The 19527-nt window shown below is 38.0% G+C and overlaps 1 protein-coding gene across 3 annotated transcripts in view; it reads left to right on the top strand.

Annotated features, from left to right (window-relative positions):
- Positions 1–19527, top strand: part of syt1a (synaptotagmin Ia) — a 216405-nt gene that overhangs the window by 67907 nt on the left and 128971 nt on the right. For all 3 annotated transcript variants that reach the window (XM_028570627.1, XM_028570628.1, XM_028570626.1), the window contains exon 2: positions 110–168. The gene's annotated coding sequence lies outside the window, so the exon portion shown is untranslated. The remainder of the gene's footprint in view (positions 1–109; positions 169–19527) is intronic.

The raw sequence follows: 19527 nt of genomic DNA, 5'->3' as shown, positions 1-19527 counted from the left end.
TGGAGTATACTGGTTGAATCATTGGCATGTTTTATGATGTTGTCTTTACATCTTTAAGGCAGATGTTTTTATGCTTATGGACACTGACACCATGATATTTGTTTTTCAGTGAACTGCCATTTGGAAAGGAGGACAGGAAAGGAAGAAACCCCTCTAACTGAAGATATTGTGAGTGTCTAGCCAATAGCCTCTTCATTAAATCTATCATATGACCTGTGTATTAATGGACAGAATAATGTAGGCAATTTATAACATGCGACACAAACTCAAATTCCTATCTTTCCCCGATTGTATAATTTGTAAAAGCAGCCTAATTATATTTTATTGAAAAAGGACATCTTACCCTCTTGTTATACCCTGACACACACACACACACACACACACACACACACACACACACACACACACACACACACACACACACACACACACACAATATCAATCAAATCAGTAAATCCAACAGGGAGTCAGGATGCTTGATGGCCTATGGTCTCATTTGAGATGCAGACATTGTCCTGTTGCTTCCTTTAATGAGATCTGGAGGCGTGCAATCTAATATTCACCACTGAGGCTCCAACATGGCCCCTGAGCCAGTTGCCCAGAAGGCTGTGTGCTAATTCAATGGAGTGAAGTCAGCTGTGATCAGAAGGACTGGAGTGACCATTCAGTCAAGAGGAGAAGAGGCATTAGCCTTTTCTATACATGATGTACTAATAGTCCACATTTGTATTCATTCTTTAATCAGTAGACTGGACTGGACTTTAAGAGGAGCTTTGGGGCTGAAATTACCTTAACAAACCAGCACAGGGTTGGCAACAAAGGAACATAAAGCATGGAAATACATAACAAATAGAAATGTAGCAGAGGCAATATTTTCACACTGGTGTTAGCTCTCCCAGAACACACTTAAGTTAAGGGCTGCCCAATATATCGTTTTTTTTATTGTCCTCGCAATATCAACTGCCGCAATAAACACATCGCGAAAAGGCTGCAACTTATCACAATAAGAGACACTCATAGCTTTTTGTGTTAGTTGAAAGAAAATATAAGCAGAAAACTGCACGTTAAAATGTTTTAGTGGTGCCTTTTATATTCAATTCAATGTTAGAATGTTAGAAAGTCCTTTTATTTGTTTTAAATTCAACAAGCAATTTGTTGTATTTTAGCAGAATGCTGAAAGCAGCCGAAATGCAGAACTGGGTACACTTTGATATCTGTTTATTTATCGCAAGCGATATTCAACAACGTTATTGCATATTTTCATCATATAGTGCAGCCCTACTTGAGTACCTGTGTACTGATTTTCCTTAGTCTACATTAAGTACTGTGAGACAGAGAAGCTTGACATTATACTCAAAACACATTTCAAACATGGAGGTCAGACGGCAGGTATTATGACATTTGACAGTTACCAAAAACCTCCAAAGGAGTGATGAAAATGAAATAGACTTCATGAAAATTGAAATGTACCCGAAACAAACACTGGCTTAACACTGCAGTCAGTGTGATTAAACATTTTTCAACTGTGATAAATCATAAATAGTGTTGCATCCTTATGATGAAGCTTGGTTAATTGCATTGAATTTGCAGACAAAACGGCAGTAAGGATGGTGTGGATAAAATAACATGGTGTAGGTTTGTGCTCTGTGTGCAACAAATAAAGTTTTACATATGTAGGCCAACTTGCCAGTAGCCAATACAGTTCTTTATGAATTTTGCTTTCTTACACTGGACTTCAGTCAAACATTACTGTGATGTCAGCAGAAACCGCTTCTGTAGGATCACCTAGGGCAAAGTGGACCCAGATAAGGTGTCAGATTGAGACCCACATTAAAGACCTTTTATTGAATGGACACTTTTAGAAAAGAACAAACTCACTTAGATAAAGGAAGCCAGGATCCTCCCCTGTTATCAGGCCTGGGAGGCAACCTCACAGGAAAAACCATCTGGTGGCTGGTCCTATACGCATTGGGCCCAATTGGGCTCGGCTTGAAGAATTCACCATTGTATTTACTCAGAGAATGTGAGAGTATCTGACATGGAAAGAGACTGTTGTCTGCTACAGTGGTCACAGTTGTTTGCAATGGCTATTGGCTCTGACCATCCTGCTATGCTGATTTGAATGGGAATGTCCGTTCTACTCTTTTTCTGTTTATATTGTATGCTTCAATCTAACATTTCTTTTGTGTTGCCAACTTTAAAACAGAAAAGTAGCTTCTGCAGTAGATGATGCACGTAATGCGAATCAAAAGTTCACAAACGAGTTCCGCCTGGAAACTGTTAGCCGTACGTCGTTAGCAACATGTGCTGAAGCGTGCGAGTCAGTCACACTATGGTGTGTGCAAATTCAATGCTGCAGCTGAAATACCCACCCGTGTGTTCCCAGTTAGCTACGGAGAGAAAGCTGGATGGTGTGTTGCCGTTGCTTCCCCGTTGAAGAGCAACGTTATGTGAATGAAAATACATCAAACATGTTAATGCATCACCCAGATGTGCCAATCACCGGCATGAGGAGAAAGCAACTCATATTTTTCTTATTTTCAGCACAGGAGATGCTTTTTAGATTTATAGCCTATTGTGACCTCTTGTTTTTTGGGAAAGCATGTGTTAAGTGCCTGTACAGTGTAATACAGAAGTGTTTGGAATGTTACGTATTTTTTATAATAAAATAGTTTACCAGTGGACAAAATGTCTTTGACACTTGCACTTGCACACTTAATAAAAAAAATAAAGAAGAAAGGGATTCTTATGCATTTGTTTGTTTTTCCGCTACACTGAACTCCCACCGAACCGTGACTTCTGTGTACCGTTACACACCTAGTTTGGCTTGGTCTCGGTTAGAAGCATAGATGTGCAGAAATGACTAATTAGCATTAGTCTGATTTGACGTAGTGGAGCACCCACTCCTCTCTTGATGATGAACCTCCCTGCGTCTGTCCCAGCTGTCACCAGTGATTGATACACTGCGCACTTCCCACCTTCACTTGCCAGTGTTCACTGCTGTTTACGCCTCATACCTGATCTCACATCCAGAGATGTCTCAGCCTCCGCCCATTAGCAGGCATATTAATCATCCTCCATGCCATATGATTGGGTTAAAATCCCAGTGTACTATTTATTGTTCAACACATTGCCCAATTGAAGTCATTGCCTACAGCTTTTTATCCCTTCTTTAAATTTGCTACATGTTCACTGATAATCCCCAGAAAGAATGGTCTGCTACCGTATCACTAATCCCCTGTTTTCCCTGTGGTCCACAATAAAAACAAAACAAAAGACCAGAAATGCTTTAACCCAAATTATCTTTGTGAATAAAAGACGAGCCTTAAGTGCTTCCAGAATCACAACTTTGTTGTTATGCAAATCTTGATTTATTTTTTCATCACGTATACCAAACTAATTATCAAGACATTTAAAAAAAGAAAAAGGTAGTTTTAGTGTAGTGGTGGGCGGTATGACCACAAATTTGTATCAAAATATTTTAAGTTTATAATGGCTTATTCTTCTGTCAGGAGAACATACAGTACATATATAAAAAAACAATTCAGTGTCATCATGTTTACTAAAAGCTTTGATTGCTAACAGGTTTGCTTGGCTCTTTATATGAAGTGTAATGCAGAATCTAAACTATTTTTATTGTGCAAATTGCAAAGTAGTAAAATAAACTTAAATTAGATAAATACACATACATACCAATAACTTTAACATTGTTTCCTTTTCAAAACAAAATAGTTGTAACTTAAGATAGCTGTATAAACACTACCTTGGCCACAGGTAACGTTATGTTGTAGAAAAGTGGGCGACCGAACGTAGCTCCGCTGTCAGCTCGCTTCTGTGTTTGAATAACAGTAGTAGTTTGGCGGAAGTATTTCAGCGAGGCAAGGCATCTTAAATCTAGTGTTTTAATTATTGCTCTAAACCTGTCTTTCTCGACGGTCTGTAGCAGGACTGGGGGCGGGACGGGAAATTGACAACTGCGTCAGTCTTAAACCAGCAAAGACACTTGCGTAGGGCTTTGTGCTGCGCTGCACCGGGTGCAAGATAGGGCCCTATGTCTGCTAAAGAGTCAGCATGTTAGCATTGTCATTTGGAGTCTGCTTGCATGCTGACGTTATTAATGTAGCTCAAAGCACCACTGTGCCTAAGTACAGCCTCACTGAGCTACTAGCATGGCTGTATACTCTTGTTTCTTTATTGCTCATTGAGATAAAAGACATAATCACACCAATGCAAATGGTATCAAATCGGTTGTAAAGATGTTGATTAAGATCATGATATCCTTAGTTAGGTTTGACCTTATTCATATATGTGAAGAAAGGCCCAAAGATCTAATCAGAGGTGACAGATATGTTCTTAATTAAGATTTTCTAATTATAAAGCTTCAGCAAAACCTAATCATTGTTGTGTCTGGTAGCAAAGTGAATTATTTAAAACGTAAAACAGGCCAAACCAACTGGGTAGTAATGGAGTAGAAGTGAAGTTGATCTGCAGTTTTTTTATAACAATTTATCATTACTTGCTTCATAAGGACATTCATAGTTTTTCATTCATATTGCTGTTCATCACACCCCCAACCGGCACCGTCAGACACCACCTACCAAGAGCCTGGGTCTGTCCGAGGTTTCTCCCTAAAAGGAACTTTTCCTCACCACCCGATGTTTCTCCCTAATAGGAAGTTTTTCCTCGCCACTGTCACACTAAATGCTTGCTCTTGGGGGAATTACTGGAATTGTTGGGTCTAAATTGTAGAGTGTGGTCTAGACCTACTCTATCTGTAAAGTGTCTTGAGATAACTCTTGTTATGATTTGATACTATAAATAAAATTGAATTGAATATTTCCCAGATCTGACTGGACCATTGTCAGTCACACTCAGTCTTTTAACTTGTCATTGGTACCACAAAATGAAATCCTCCTCCACTGTCATGGTTAGTATTCAGCCATGTTTCCTTTTCAAAGGGGCTGACAGCACTGCCTGTTCCCCTTTTTAATCTAGCTGTGCTGCTATTTCATTTCCTGCCTTGCTCATTGAACCAATGTAAGCCGGCTATTCGATAATGGTGGGGTGACACCAGGCAGACACAATTTCATGTCACTTGCAGACTTAGGAATTTCTGACAGAAAAAAAACTGTAGTTCTTTATTTGATGTATTATCCACATTATGAAAGCCAAGTTAATACATAATATCCTATAATTGGGGAAATGACACAAGATACTTTTATTTGCCAAATTTAAATACTTCCAGACAAATGGAAAAAGAAAGAAAATCTACTGCAGAATATATAACCTTAACTTTTTAACTTGTGATATAAGAATGAATGAGGCATTATGGTAACTGTTTCATAATCTTTATCTAAAAGAGTAAATGTATACTAGAGAATATCCTGCATGGTCATAGTCATAGTAAAGTGTGTAACATGAGCAGACTTATTTTGAACCAGTTTAAATAATTAGTCAAACAATCAATAACCCTCAGTTGCTCTGGTTATGTTTCACGTGGGAGGCAGTATGGGTAGTTTTATTGCTAATTATTGCTCACTTAAGCCAGCTATTCATCCAGCCTCATTATCCAAAGGACAATAGTGCTGGGATACAGAATCCAGAGATGCTTTTTCTACAGACAGATTTTAAAATTGGTTTTATTTTGAAATGATAGAAAGGTTATGTGTTAAACATGTTAAATAATGACAATGGAAAATGATGTACACATAATAAAAACAAATGGGATAGATTTTAAATCAAGCATTACTTACAGTAGCAGCATCACTTTGCAAGGTTGTGTGTGTTTAAGGAAAAGTATGGTTTATTAGAGGTTGGTTTTTTTCCCCCCAGCTTCTGGCATTGGTGCTGATAATTCTGTCTTAATTAATTAAGATCTTGGAACAAGGCAGCATTGCAACAAATAAGTCTGAAAGGGCAAGAAACACAAGCTGTCAGATTGAGTTTTATTTTTAGCAAACCCCCAAATTAGTCAATTTATTTTGAAGAGAAAAGGAAGGCTAACGGTAAAATCATCAACCCAAACTGTCCCATCTGAAGATCATACCACACTTTCCAGCCCACTTTCCTGGTTGAACTTTAAGCTACCATACCTGCTTTAGTTATGCACACTCACGTTTTTTTCCTGTGTGATAACGGACTATAAGCAACGTTGTAGGTGTACTCAATGTTTTCCTAATAAAGTAGAAGCTAACCTGACAAAACTGGGTGCAAGATACAGTATATCGACTCAGTATTGCTATCGCAATATCACGTTGTGCAATATTATATCTAGGGGTGCAAGATATATCAACTCAATATCGTTATTGCAATATATCGAAAGTGTCGCAATAAGTATGCAATTTTTTGTTTATTTTTTGGAGCGCTGCGTCCCGTCAAGCCCACTTGAAACGCTATAATGATCATGTTTCATTGGCGCATGGGTCCACTACGTGACAAACCCTATGGAGCATACCATTTGTGTGCATATTTCGACAGAGTGACAGTGTAAGTGAAGAAATTGATAGAGACAACAAAACGGAACAAATCGGAGAAGCAAAAGAAAAGTTGTATCCTGTTTATTTATTTTAAACATGTCCTGTTCTGTAGACATGGTTATTTATTTATTCATGTTGTACCAGTCCAATATGACAGTCAGTTGAAATAAACCTTGTTTAATTTGTTATGAATCTATTTTGATGCGTTTTCCCGTAACTTTTGTAATTTTACATGTTTAAAAATATTGAAATTAATATCGATATCGCAATATTCAGAATCAATATTGCAATATCACATTTTGTCAATATCGTCTATATATATATATATTTATTTTCTTGCAACAGTGTTTTTTTGATTGAAGAACTTACAAACCTAAGCATACAATGTCTCGTAGAGGATGTACATTCAGTCAAATACACACAAGAGAATATAATCAACCTTGAAGAAGATAAGGAAACATATAGATACATAAAAAATAAGTAACCAAAATAAAAAAGACTAAGGGGGGGATTATGTATAAATTAAATGAAATACTGGAAATTTAATTGGAATTCTTTATTAGGAATAACCCTTGAGATGTAACATCTTGTTTTTGAGGGGGTCCATAAGAGCAAAATTATACAGTACATTCACCATTAGACAAGACAGTTAACAAAACAACTTGCGGGGACCTAAAGAAAACCATACATCACAAACATACATACATACTGATAGACAAAAGCTCTCCATCACACCAAAACCACCCAAATCCTCCCCATTCCAACCATTAGATATCTTAAAAATAAACTCCTAAATAAGACACCAAGCACTTAAAAAATTTCAAAGAGGAAGCAAAGGCATTATGATCCAAACTTAGGGACCAAATTCAAAACAAAAACTAAATTAGAAAAATCCACACTTATCTTTTTTGCAATCCTGCTGGAGTGCACCTTTCTCAGTGTTTCTTGCAACTGTGTGGTTGGTATGTTGTGTGCAGAACAGTTTCTCAGTAACTCTGGCGTGTGCTCGCGACTGCCACGCACTGTTTATTAACCAACAGTTGGGGTAGCTTGTTTCTGTCAGTGCAGCTCCATGATCCTTACATGATGAGAGAGAGCAAAAGAAAATCACCTCTGGTTAAGCTTAAGAGAAGACAACACATGGGGGAAGATGGCCTGGCGTGTTCAAAATGGCCACAGGGAAGCCATTTCCCACAATGCTCAAATTCCATTGGCTCCTTGGTTTCGATCTGTCCTTTGTGAGCCAAAGTGTCTGAGACACATTGCGGTCACCATGGGCTGGAGGAGATATGACAAATACAAAAGACAGACCCTGCTCGCTTCTCTCCCTTGAGAAGAGAATGTGTAGCTCATTGATATTGTATGAGCTTAGCTGTCAAACACACTTCTGGTGTCTTTGCAGCGCTGTCAAAATCATTAATTAAGTTCCAAAAGTTGGCATACGTAATAATAAAACTGTGGGAATTTCAAATAGTTACCATAATTGCAGTGAAGCAAGTCTTGCTTTAATAATAGGGAACAGTGAAACAATAAATGTGAAAAGAAATGTATTATCTGCTATGCGAAACAGCAGGCTAAAATGTCTTGTTAAATAGATTTAAAAATGTGAAATTTTAATTCAGTTACTCAACTGTCGACCTTATATTAAGAAATCAGATTTGTTTTCTCTTATTACAGCAGCATGTAATCATATAGTACCAATGTGCCCAAGTAGTCACCTTATTTCTCGCTCACAAAATCTTCCTCATCCATTGTCAAAATTACAGCTCACATTTAATTGGCAGACATCGACCGAGGGAATGGTGTGTTTTTGGAAATGTAATGTCCCAGAAGTGGTAAACGGAGAGCAGACTGAGTTAGACCCCCTAACGTGCAGAGACATGTACTAGTTCTGCAGCTTATTTGGGAGACGGACTTAAAACGTTTTCGAGTCAATTTTCTGGTCATGTCCAGGCAACAGTGTAGAAGTTTCTTCCACACTCCTGGTGGGTTTTCTTGTGCTTTGAGATAGCTTCATGGCTGCTGTATACTTCAGAGGGACCAAGCTAGATACAAGCCTAAAATAGTTCACTAACTCACAGTTGGACATTATTATTGTTGTCATATTTGGACCTCACTGGGCAAACCGAGACGCTTCATTCAAGAAATATGTATCTGCGCTCCAGGATACAATAATAATTACAGCGCAGACAAACAATCCGTATCTCCTTCACCAAAGAGGTTAGACTTAGACATAGACTTCTCTTTATTGATCCTTTTGGGATGACTCCCGCAAGGAAATTGGATTTTAGCAGCTTACAAAACACTCTTTAAATAAAGAGGTATAAAAAAACACCGTATAGAAAAAATACATTATAAGAATAACTAAATGTTTAGCTAAATATTTTTACAAAAAATAAACAAACAGTAAACAACAATAAACTACAGATAGATATATATATATATATATATATATATATATATATATATATATATATATATATATATAGGACTGTGTATGGTATTGTGTTATTATACAGTTAATAAATAAATGACATTTAGCATAAATTAGCAGTTAAGAGCAGTTAGAGTCTCCAGGTATGTATGTGAGTAGATTATTAATTAAGGTTATATTGTTTGTTTGTTGGCATGACATTTCTAAAACTTGTGCATAGATTTCCAATGAAGTTTGTTGAAAAGTCATGCAATGAGCCAAAGAACAAGTGATTTGTTTTTGGTCTGGTTTCAGGGATAAAAAAAAAAATTATTTCAACATTTTGAGATAAGGCCCTAGTAAACATTTTTGCTATTTTCTGATAAACCAATGCCCTTATTTAATGATCTCATTTTTTTGTGCTTTGAGTTAGAGTTTGTGAACTTGTCTGTTAGTGACAGAGGACAAACAATTACAGGTTCAAAGGGCTTGAAACAGCTGTAATACCCTGTGTCGCTGTCTCCGATGCTATGCACCTGTAAACCCAGTCAAGGAAAGGGTTAACAGGAACATAGTGTTGGCCAATCAGAGGTGGTTGTGCCAGACTCCTGCCTTTTGGCTGAGTCTCCATCTAATCTGTCAGAGGGAGAGCAGGAGTGTGGTTGTGAAGTTTAACGTTGGTAGTCCCCAGAGAAGAAGTTGGTAATTTACTGGCGCAGATTAGAACCCAAATTGAAACGTAAGCAACTAAAATTGCTGAATGTTAGAACATTGTGTCAAATTGGTCGCTATTACTGTGACTTATAAAGTGTCAGGTTTAGTTCCATCATAGTGTTGATAGTGTCAAACAATGTTAGCTGACGTTGTTGTTCAGTAGCTAGCTCCGAGATTATCGGCTAATAAAATTACTGATTTAGCAGGTGGGGGGGTTAACACTTTTGCATGCACTATATCCGTGTCACATTCTCATTTGGGGCTGAGCCCCCCCCCTAAAGGTTTGATCCTAGAATCGCCCCTGGGGTATAACATTTTTACTTGATGATTGAGAGCCAGATGAATGGTGAGGAGAACAAAACCGATTCACAGCCCCGACCCACTTCACTGATTGCTAGCAGGAAAAGGCAAATCGTCTCATGTACCAAAGGTGACAGAAAAGATGGGAGGCATCATATTAACAGGATCAAAGCTGCTGCATTCTAATCTGTTCCTCGACTATGTGAAATATCTAGGGCAGGCTTCTCAAACTGCTCTTAGATCAGCTTCTGGTGACTCATCATGAAGCCTGAGCCCAAGGCACTTTCAAACTGAGTCAATGTCAATACTAAGCAACACTTGTTTGATGTAACACCACAGGGAGGCTTAAACATCTGAATTTGGGGAAATGTAAAACCGTTTGAGTGGGGTGGGTGTGGCTGTGTGTAGGTGTGAGGAAAAGACTGTGGGTCTAATCCCTATTTCCACTCCTCAGGTACTGTGGTTGCTGCTTTTTTTCCTTTCGGGGGCTCAAGCTATGGCTTGGTAAATATTCAAAGCCTAGATAAAGGCCACTCTTACTGCCTGAAGAACAAACAGACTTGGCACATTCGGAACAGATGAGCACAAATACTGTAACGCTCTAAACACTATCTGATCTCCACATTCTTCTTTGAGGTACTGTTACTGTTTTAAATATGATAGTTTCCCATTTTCTTTTTCACCTAATAATTAAATTAGAAGCTTATGCTTGACATCCCAGATTAGAGTGTGAGCTAAACTATTACCATTTGTCCCTAATACAGGCTAACAGTCCATAGATACATGGACAGTGTTTTTTTAATACATTTCAGTGGTATTCTTGTTTTAATTATCACTTTCTCTTCATGTTTTCATCGCCTCCACACTTCCTTTCCTCCCATCCTTCTGTGCCACTGAAGTGGAACCAAAGTCTAAGCAAAGCAGACGTTTGGCCTTCTCCAGCCTGCAGGCTGCTTTGAATTGGAGTACTAATGGATTGATAGGCCGACTCTGGAGCAATTCAGTTGCTCTCATCGTCACTGGGGTCTATGCCCATCTCTCCTCCTCAGCGATATAATGACAGACGCCGAGGCTAGTGTAATTGCGCTGAATTGTGTGTTTAGCAAACTTAATCTGGCAGGGAAATATTTGAACAGACCACAGGGGTGAATTCAATCACACTGATGATGCCTGTTCAGTTTGTGACTTTGCATATGAGAGCTTGTGGCCAAAAACTCTCCTATGGATTAGTAAGACTAGTAAAAACCATTCAGTCTTAGACGTGGATTTTCTGATTTGGCTGTTTTTCTCTATTTCTTCATGTAATTCATAATAAGCTCCTCTCAGGTGTTTGCATGCTATTAAAGACATTCTGTTGCTTTTCTTGCAGATGTGTAATTACTTTCGTGTTTTGCTGAATAGATTAATGGTTCTGTCTATTGGTTTTTGCTTTAGGATCTCATTCTTGTCCAGTTTGGCTTGTGAGCACTTAAAAAAAAAGCTTTGTCTATTTTCCTTCTCTGAGTGTTTCACTCAGAATGCATTTCTTAATCCTGGAGATGTACAAGTAGTGGTTACACTTTATTTTAAGGGTCTATAAATTCTTACGAATTTTCTAGGAATATTTTAAAGGAAAGAAACGTGCTGTTTAGCACGTATAGGTGAAATAAAGTCAGTGTGAAATTGATCAACTTCCATTTATTTATTTGTAATTTGTTGATAAGTTAGCACAATTTTGAGTCATTTAGTTAGTGCACAAAACGTCAGCTGAACATCAAAAAACATCTGTCATATATGTAGTATACACTTTCTAATGATAAACATTCCTCTGCCAATCAACAACTTAATTTACACTCCGCACAACTAGAAAATATAACTCTCTCATAACTTTATTTGTCTTACAGTAGTTCATTTTAGGAATTAACAATCAAAAAGCAAAGTTTAGGAAAAGTTATGAAAAATAGATACATAAATAAAAATATAGACATATGTTTCTTCTAATCATCTTGTGACCTTTCACAGTGTGTTCAAACCGCCTGCGTTTTGCACGAATTGCGCGTTGCGATTACGTACATGTACAAAGTCGATGCAAAGACACAAATTGGCAGTGTCATTCTTGTATCCAAATGAGTTGAAATATTTCAACTTGAGCGACCAAACTTGCAGAAGTGATGCAAAGCAAATCTACGCGGCCAGTGTGAACAGCGCATTAAATTTATTTTGTGACCCTTGGGAAGGTCCCCGCAAGTTGGGAACCAGTGTTCTAGATCAGAGATTTCTTTGTCCTTATTTTACTTTTACATTAATATTCTGGTGTGAAAGAGAATATTAGGTAAAGGAACACATTCATGTTAATATCATTATAGTCAATTCCTCCATGTATGATGCTGAACGTTTGCACCGGCTTGTATTTTGTATTTTTGTACTGTTTTGAATGTGAAACTGTATGTTGTCTTGCACGTTTATGCCTTATTCTTGGCCAGGTCACCGTTGCAAATGAGAATCTGTTCTCAACGGCCTACCTGGTTAAATGAAAAAATTTAAATAAAATGTTCCACAATAAACTAACTGCACCATTGAGCAAAGTTGATTAATAAAGTTGTAACCATCAAATGAAAATGGAAGTTTATGTTTCACATTGAGTGAGATGGCCTCATGCGTCCCTGTACTGAGCCTCGGAAAGTAAAGGGATTTCTCCGCCTAGCTGACGGCAACCTGAGCCAAAACACCCAGATGCTTGTTTAATGCTGCTCTGGCGCACATTTGGCTGTAAATTGAACAAGGAAGTATAATTCTAGGTGTCTGTTTGTTGTGATCAGAGTTGAACCGTCTGCCTGCATTGCTTCATCAATGCTCCCCCACTTGAGAGAAGATTTGAATTCCTTCCCCCTGTGCCCATCACAATTTGTTCCTATAGAGGATAAGGCAGATTAAGTTTTTTTTTTTAATGTTTTCTTGTCCTATTCTCTGTGCAGTGTCTGTTGGGACTATGTCACATGCTCTATTTAGTTAATGAGTAACTTCACCATTAGCATTGCGTCAAAGTAGGGTTGCAGTCGAGTTGCTTGGTAACAAAACACCTTTTGAAGACTGTGCTGTTATTTCTGAAAACTACGTCAGGTTTTTTCACTCCTCCAAGAATAAACGCTGTGCTTACAAGCTGCTTTGTTAGACCGATACGCTGAGGAATCTTGCCAAAGTAAAGCTAAAATATCATCAGATCCTCAAACATGCTGAAGAATCTGTCTGTCTGGAAACCAAAATCTATAGATGTAGATGTGAGCCACAAAAAAATGCTTTAGTGCAAAGACAAATTGAAGTTGTAATTGTTGTACAGACAGATTCAAAGTGATGTGAATGAAGCATGTGATGTGAGCATCTTAGTTAGTCTAAACAAATTCCAGAGTGCTTTTACCTCCAGTGCATAAAAGCATCACTGTGTCCCACTGGAGTAATTGTCACAATGGGGGTCAAATTGACACAGCAGTTTTCTTTCAGCCTGGCCCTTTCAGTAGATTTTTTTATTATCCCACCTAACTAATCATCTTGGAAAAAAATGAAGAAAATGACAGCATTTACATCTTTTTTTTGCAGTTTCCAAGCACAACATGTCCCCTTGCACTTAACAATTATAAAAATAGCAGGCATCTTGCAGGGCATCTACTCTTTGTAATAGCAGTGAGCCAGCAGGAGCAAATGAAAGCCCTGTTGGGCCCTCAAAGGCAAAGGAGAGTAGCTGGAGTCAATGGACCCCCTTTGCCCCCAGAGTCAAGCTTTTTACAGGGCTAGACCCAGCAGCTTTGATCATCTACTAGAAAGCCCAAGCTGGAGAGGTGCATTAAAGGCACTGTGGTGGCAATCTTTTTATGATGCTGATGCATTAAGCTTCATTTTGTGGCCATTAAATAAGATGACTACATGGAATCCAAATGCAAGAGAGATGCATCTTTTTAAGTTTTGGAGGATATACTTTCCATTCCATGCACTATATGAAATATGAGCTTGTGACTTTTAGTTCCTGAACTAAAGTACTGCAGTCTTATTGCTGAGATCCTTCTCCAGGATCATTTACAGAGACCATTCTACTTACAGTATATTGTAAAGAAAGTCATTCAATTGTAGTTGCAATATCAAATATACACACAGTATGTGCTGATAATGACGTACATGACATACATTCATAAAGATTTTTAATACAGAAAATAAAAGATGATTTTGGTTTATGAAGGCTGTTAAAGATTACAACCTTTTAAAAATAAATAAAAACCATCAGAAAAGGTAAAAGCCTAGACAGCAGTTTCTATGACTCAGTTAATGGATTTAACCACTTCTGCTTTCATAATACTCCCGAAAAGAAAAAAAAACACTACAAGTAGCTGGCATTACACAGGTGCTTCCGGCTCTTTTACTGCTGTCACCATGGAGACGACCCCCCTCTGGCCTAGTTTAGTTAGCCTGCCCTTCCTAGCACATAAACATGACTGCATTTCATACAGTGCTACACAGAGCAGACACACCTGCTCACACATAATGGTTCACATTCTGCTGTGATAAACCCGAGGAGGGTAGAATACATGATCTCTTCAGACATCTACTGTATTATCGCCTGGTGGGCAAAAGGTCTCACACTACAGGGTTATGCAGACATGATGTACAGTGTACATGAAAGTCAATAAGCTTTATTTATGGAGCACATTTCATGCAATTCAAATGTAGAAGGCTTCATTTTAATCAAGTAAAACCAAATCAAATTAGAAATTAAGTAATTGTAAGAATTGTATCTATAAAAACATTTTTAATATGAAAAATGACAGCATGCATCAACATGCATGAACACTTTTTTAAAGGTCCCATATTATGCTCATTTTCAGGTTCATACTTGTTTATTGTGTTTCTACTAGAACATGGTGACATGCTTTAATGTTCAAAAAACACATCATTGTTCTCATATTGTCTGAATATACCTGTATTCACCCTCTGCCTGATACACTCCGTTTTAGCACCTGTCACTTTAAGTCCCGCTCCCAAAAAAGCCCAGTCTGCTCTGATTGGTCAGCGCTTCCAGGTCTCTCTCAGAGTCTCTGCATCGTCATTGCAGCCGGGGAATAACTGTAGTAAAGTCCTGACCGCTCATTTGAATGCAGTGTCTGAAGGCTGTGTGCAATTCCATGTGGATTGAGTGTTGTAAAACTTTTATAATATTTAAATAGCACCTCAATCTGCTTTTGTATTTAAAAAAAAAAAAAAAACATGGAAATCTCACCTTTTACAATATGGGACCTTTAAGATTATTTACTTAATTTCTGTTTTTGGGGGGCTGTGGTCAGGTTAGAATATCTTTAGTAAACAGGCTTAGATTTTTCCCATTGTTTTGCTTGTGTAACAGAAATGCTTTGGTTCAGTCCACAAGCTCCACTACTTTATCTCCAAAATGTGGGTATTTTCTACAGTATACATTTGCAAATAGTTTGTGAGATCAGCCTGATGCTATAGGTTATAATGTAAGTATACCACTTTTTTGTAAGGATAAAAGTCAAGGATTTCTAACATGCTTTTGAGTGACTTCTGTAGAATTAGTTTGCTGTAATTTGTACAAAATTGGTACAATTATTAAAGGAAGAGAACCAAACAGATTTTTATTGCCTGCAAGTTACATGCTTTAGACTCGACGTTGCACAGTGTGCTACACACAAGACGACAATATTGCTGAATATATATAATAAATGACATTGTTTGCCTTTTAATCTCCAGATGCTACATGTGGAGTTCCTCTGTATTCTTGTAAAGCCGCTGAATATCCTGAGTAAAATTTAAAGAGGTCTTGTTCATCCAAGATTTTTTTTTTTATGATGTATCTGTGTGCATGTTCATGAAATAATAACCATCTTACTTCAGGGAGCTATAGGAGTATTGCCTCTGGTAAATGGATAAACCATTGTGGAAAATGACAGAGTACCAGATAGAAATCAGCCATCCTTAGTCAAGATGGAGCCCACTCTTAAATGGCTGTCTGCCAACCAAGCGCACAGCTATCTCTCTTGCTCCAGCAAATGAACAGCAGACCAAACACATGTCGACATCCATCACGATCATACAGTATGTGACCTAAACTGGTCTAGTCCATGAAAAATGTTTATATAAAGTGAGAAGTACAGATGTAGTGACACTATAAACATTGCTCTAACAAGCTTTGGCCTGTATAGCAGCATTTAAGTACCACATGAGAATTCTTTACTGGTTTGAGAAATGAGATTCATGTATTGCATAATAGTTTTGAATAATTGCTGCACCGACAAACTCAAACCTTTGATTTTGTTGTGTAGAGGATTAAAAAAAATTTGTCTATTTGGGATAGGCCTGGGCGAAATGGAGAAAATCAAATATCATGATATTTTGGACCAAATACCTCGATATCGATCCCGCCACGATATTGTAATGTTGACTATTTGTGCTTTCACAAAATATTTACACAATGAGATTTGTGATAAATAATCATCAGTAATGTGGATATAATGACTAAGTGGGTAAATGCAAATAATAGAACAGTTACAATAGTCTGGTAAATTCTGAAAATGACATCACTTTACTGTAATGCAGCCTTTAAAACCAGGAAAACACAACACTTATGCCATATTATGATATCCAAAATCTATGACAATATCTAATCTCATATCACAATATCGATATAATATCGATATACAGTATATATTATATATTGGAAGTTGGGATTCTCAAATTACAACTCATTTGCATCATGATAAGGATGTGTGTGTCATTCATTGACAATGTCTTTCAACTATTTCCCCTACAATATAGGCTCCTGAAACATTGTGGTATCTATAGTATAGTTAAAGCTAGACATGAACATATTGATGTCTATTTTGAGTCAATCCAACATACACCTTTTTGTTGCTGTAAAAACTCGCTAGAGCACCACAAACGTATTAATTCATGACTGAAAACCCCCAGTTATTTGAGAACTTGGTTTACAGAAACTCTGAAGTTTCCTTTTGATTGCCTCTGATACCTGAGAGCTGCATCTCATCTCTAAAGTTTCTCCTCCTCACTGACAGTGAGTCACCCCCAAAGTACCTTGACACAGGGAGTAAACAAGCCCTGCCTCTGTTCATCAGCGTAATCTTGTTTGCTCAGAGGGCAATGTCTGTGCAGGACAGCACACTGCCACAGGAATAAAGCCCCATGCTGGAGATATTGTGATCCCTGTTTTCATGTCTTTAAAAGGAGACTGGGTGGAGTGGTCTTGCAGCTGGGCATGTGTGCACACAAATCTGTGTGACGTCACTGGCGATGAAGGGTGATCCACAAAGCTGCATCACGGAAACTGTGGGAGGCACAAGTGAAACTGCATGCACTGATACAAATAAAAACGGCAAAATTACTTTTAAATGTGCCTCCAAAGAGGACTACAATTCAGGCTCGGACAGCTTTAAAATGACCTTTAGCTTGAAAATAGTTAAACAGTTTTTTTTATGTAGGTACATTACTTAACATTTTTGTAAAAAACTAACCCCTGACTTTTCTAATTTGAAATGTCTCCGCATGTTGGGAGTTTACCACTCAAAGTGATCTCTGGGGTTCATAATTACTCTCTCAGTGAGCAGCCATCAAAAGCAGAAGGCGAGGTTTGCAAACGCCAAAATATCTCATCCACCAATCACACAGCTGCTTTAGAGTCTGCATTTTTACCCAGGTGCAACATTTCTCTCCCCAAGACTCGATTCAAACTCTTTGGTGTGAAGAATGGCGGGCGGGGTGTTGTGATGGTGGATAGGGGGGGAAGAGTCACATGGGAATAATGAGTTTTTCTTGCAGAAATGGAACTGTATTAATGATAAAACACAAGTCTCAGTCTCAAGTTACAGCTTTACTGTCTGTTTTTTTTCTTCCCATTTCTTAGTCGGGTGTCAGACTCTGCGCCCTGTAACATTTATAGTTTAATGTCAATCAATATTTTCAGCAAACCGAGTAGAATAAAACCTTATTATTAACAATAGAACAACGCTTCTGCGTGACAGTAAAGGGTGTAAGACTGCATATGGCAAATAGACAGGAGGATCTCAAGATATGAGTAGAAATGGAACAACAGCGTGCACAGTCTTGGTGTCAGACGTCTTATTTCACAACATTATATTCCTCACCACCTGTTTACTTCAGTCTTTAACTGTTCTTTTGTTACAATTTCAATTTAAGTGAGTAGAAGGAATCTGCAAAATAGTTATATTAAGCAGTTATGATACCTAGAGACATACTGCACACTGGCAGTACAGTTTGAGCTTTAAATATCTTCACTGTTTGATCAGTGGAAGCATCGTCCTAAGAGCAAATGGTAAGCCTGGTGGAGACCTGTGCTCATAGAGATCTGCCTTATGTAGATATACTGCACAGTTGAGTACGTTGTCGTAAGGCATGCTGGGAACACAGTTGCTAAGCACTTTAGTATTATTTATTTTGTAATACTGTAGGAGATCCAGGATCCAGCATTACCCTCCTCATCCATTCACAAATAGACTTTCTACTACTAAAGATGTTTTTATTTACTTGGCCTCAATGATTTTCAGGCTCCAAGGTTTTATGTCTAGCAAAGATGATTTTTCTTTTTGTACTGTACATTCATTTTTTGGAGCTTTTAAAGAGTGAAGACTTCCTCTCTGACAGTAAGCTTGTCTTTGTTTTGATTTCATAGTCAGTAGACCTCAATGGCCATGGCCTTGCACAGTTTTGGCTGTTAACACTGCAGACTGTAGGCTAATATGGCTGCAGGTTTCTAATGATGAGTTGAACGTTTTCTAATTCTTCTATATTATGGAATGCATCCTTTGCTGCCTACATATCACAGAAATAAAATAGATTTTTAAGCAATATGCATTTTATTTTTGTATTTCTTTGGCGGGAGGAAATCCATTTCCATAAAGAAAAGTCCATTTAAACACAAAAAAATTAAAAATACGCCATATTAAAGGAGTAAGGAGACATATTTTTTAGCTTTAATAAAGTTTTATGATACAACCCATGCAGCACAGTTTAAGTAGCCCATGTAGGAAGCCACACTTTCAAGTCTGTTACTGCTGTTTTTTTGCCTGGAAATCCAGACCCAAATCATTGAGTAATGAAAATGGCCCAACTCGAGGGGCGGCACCAAGCATGCATTTGAAAATCTCAGTGCACGCAATTGGATAACATTACGACCAATCGCAACAATACACGGGATGACGTATCCAGAGGCCCATACGTTTGTGTAACAGATTCATGTCTTTAAAAGCTTATAAGATGCCAAAACACTGCACAACAGTTTTGAATATTCAGAGACAGGATTTAACAACTCCGGAAAAGTGATCACAGTGGCAACTATTTTATTTGCTCATGAGGTTTAGCATCACAGCCACCACCGTCAAACTACAGACTGGTGTATGTCTGGTGTAAAGGGAGCTATGATACATCTGGACCCAGCTGACATATCTGGGGCTTTGCTTTCTGCCTCACTGCCTGTCACAGAGGAGAAACACTCTTTTGATTGACAGGTAAAACTCTTCAAGGTCAGCTTGCTGTAGAGCTCACCCTCTCAGTGTAGATTACTGTGGTAATATCTCTACCTGCTCCCCCCCGACCTCCCGACCCACCACCTCC

The sequence above is a fragment of the Perca flavescens genome, chromosome 23, assembly GCF_004354835.1.
Source record: "Perca flavescens isolate YP-PL-M2 chromosome 23, PFLA_1.0, whole genome shotgun sequence".
Taxonomy (NCBI): Eukaryota; Metazoa; Chordata; class Actinopteri; order Perciformes; family Percidae; genus Perca; species Perca flavescens.
The sequence above is the reverse complement of the archived record's forward strand: the minus strand, read 5'-3'. Positions and strand labels throughout refer to the sequence as shown.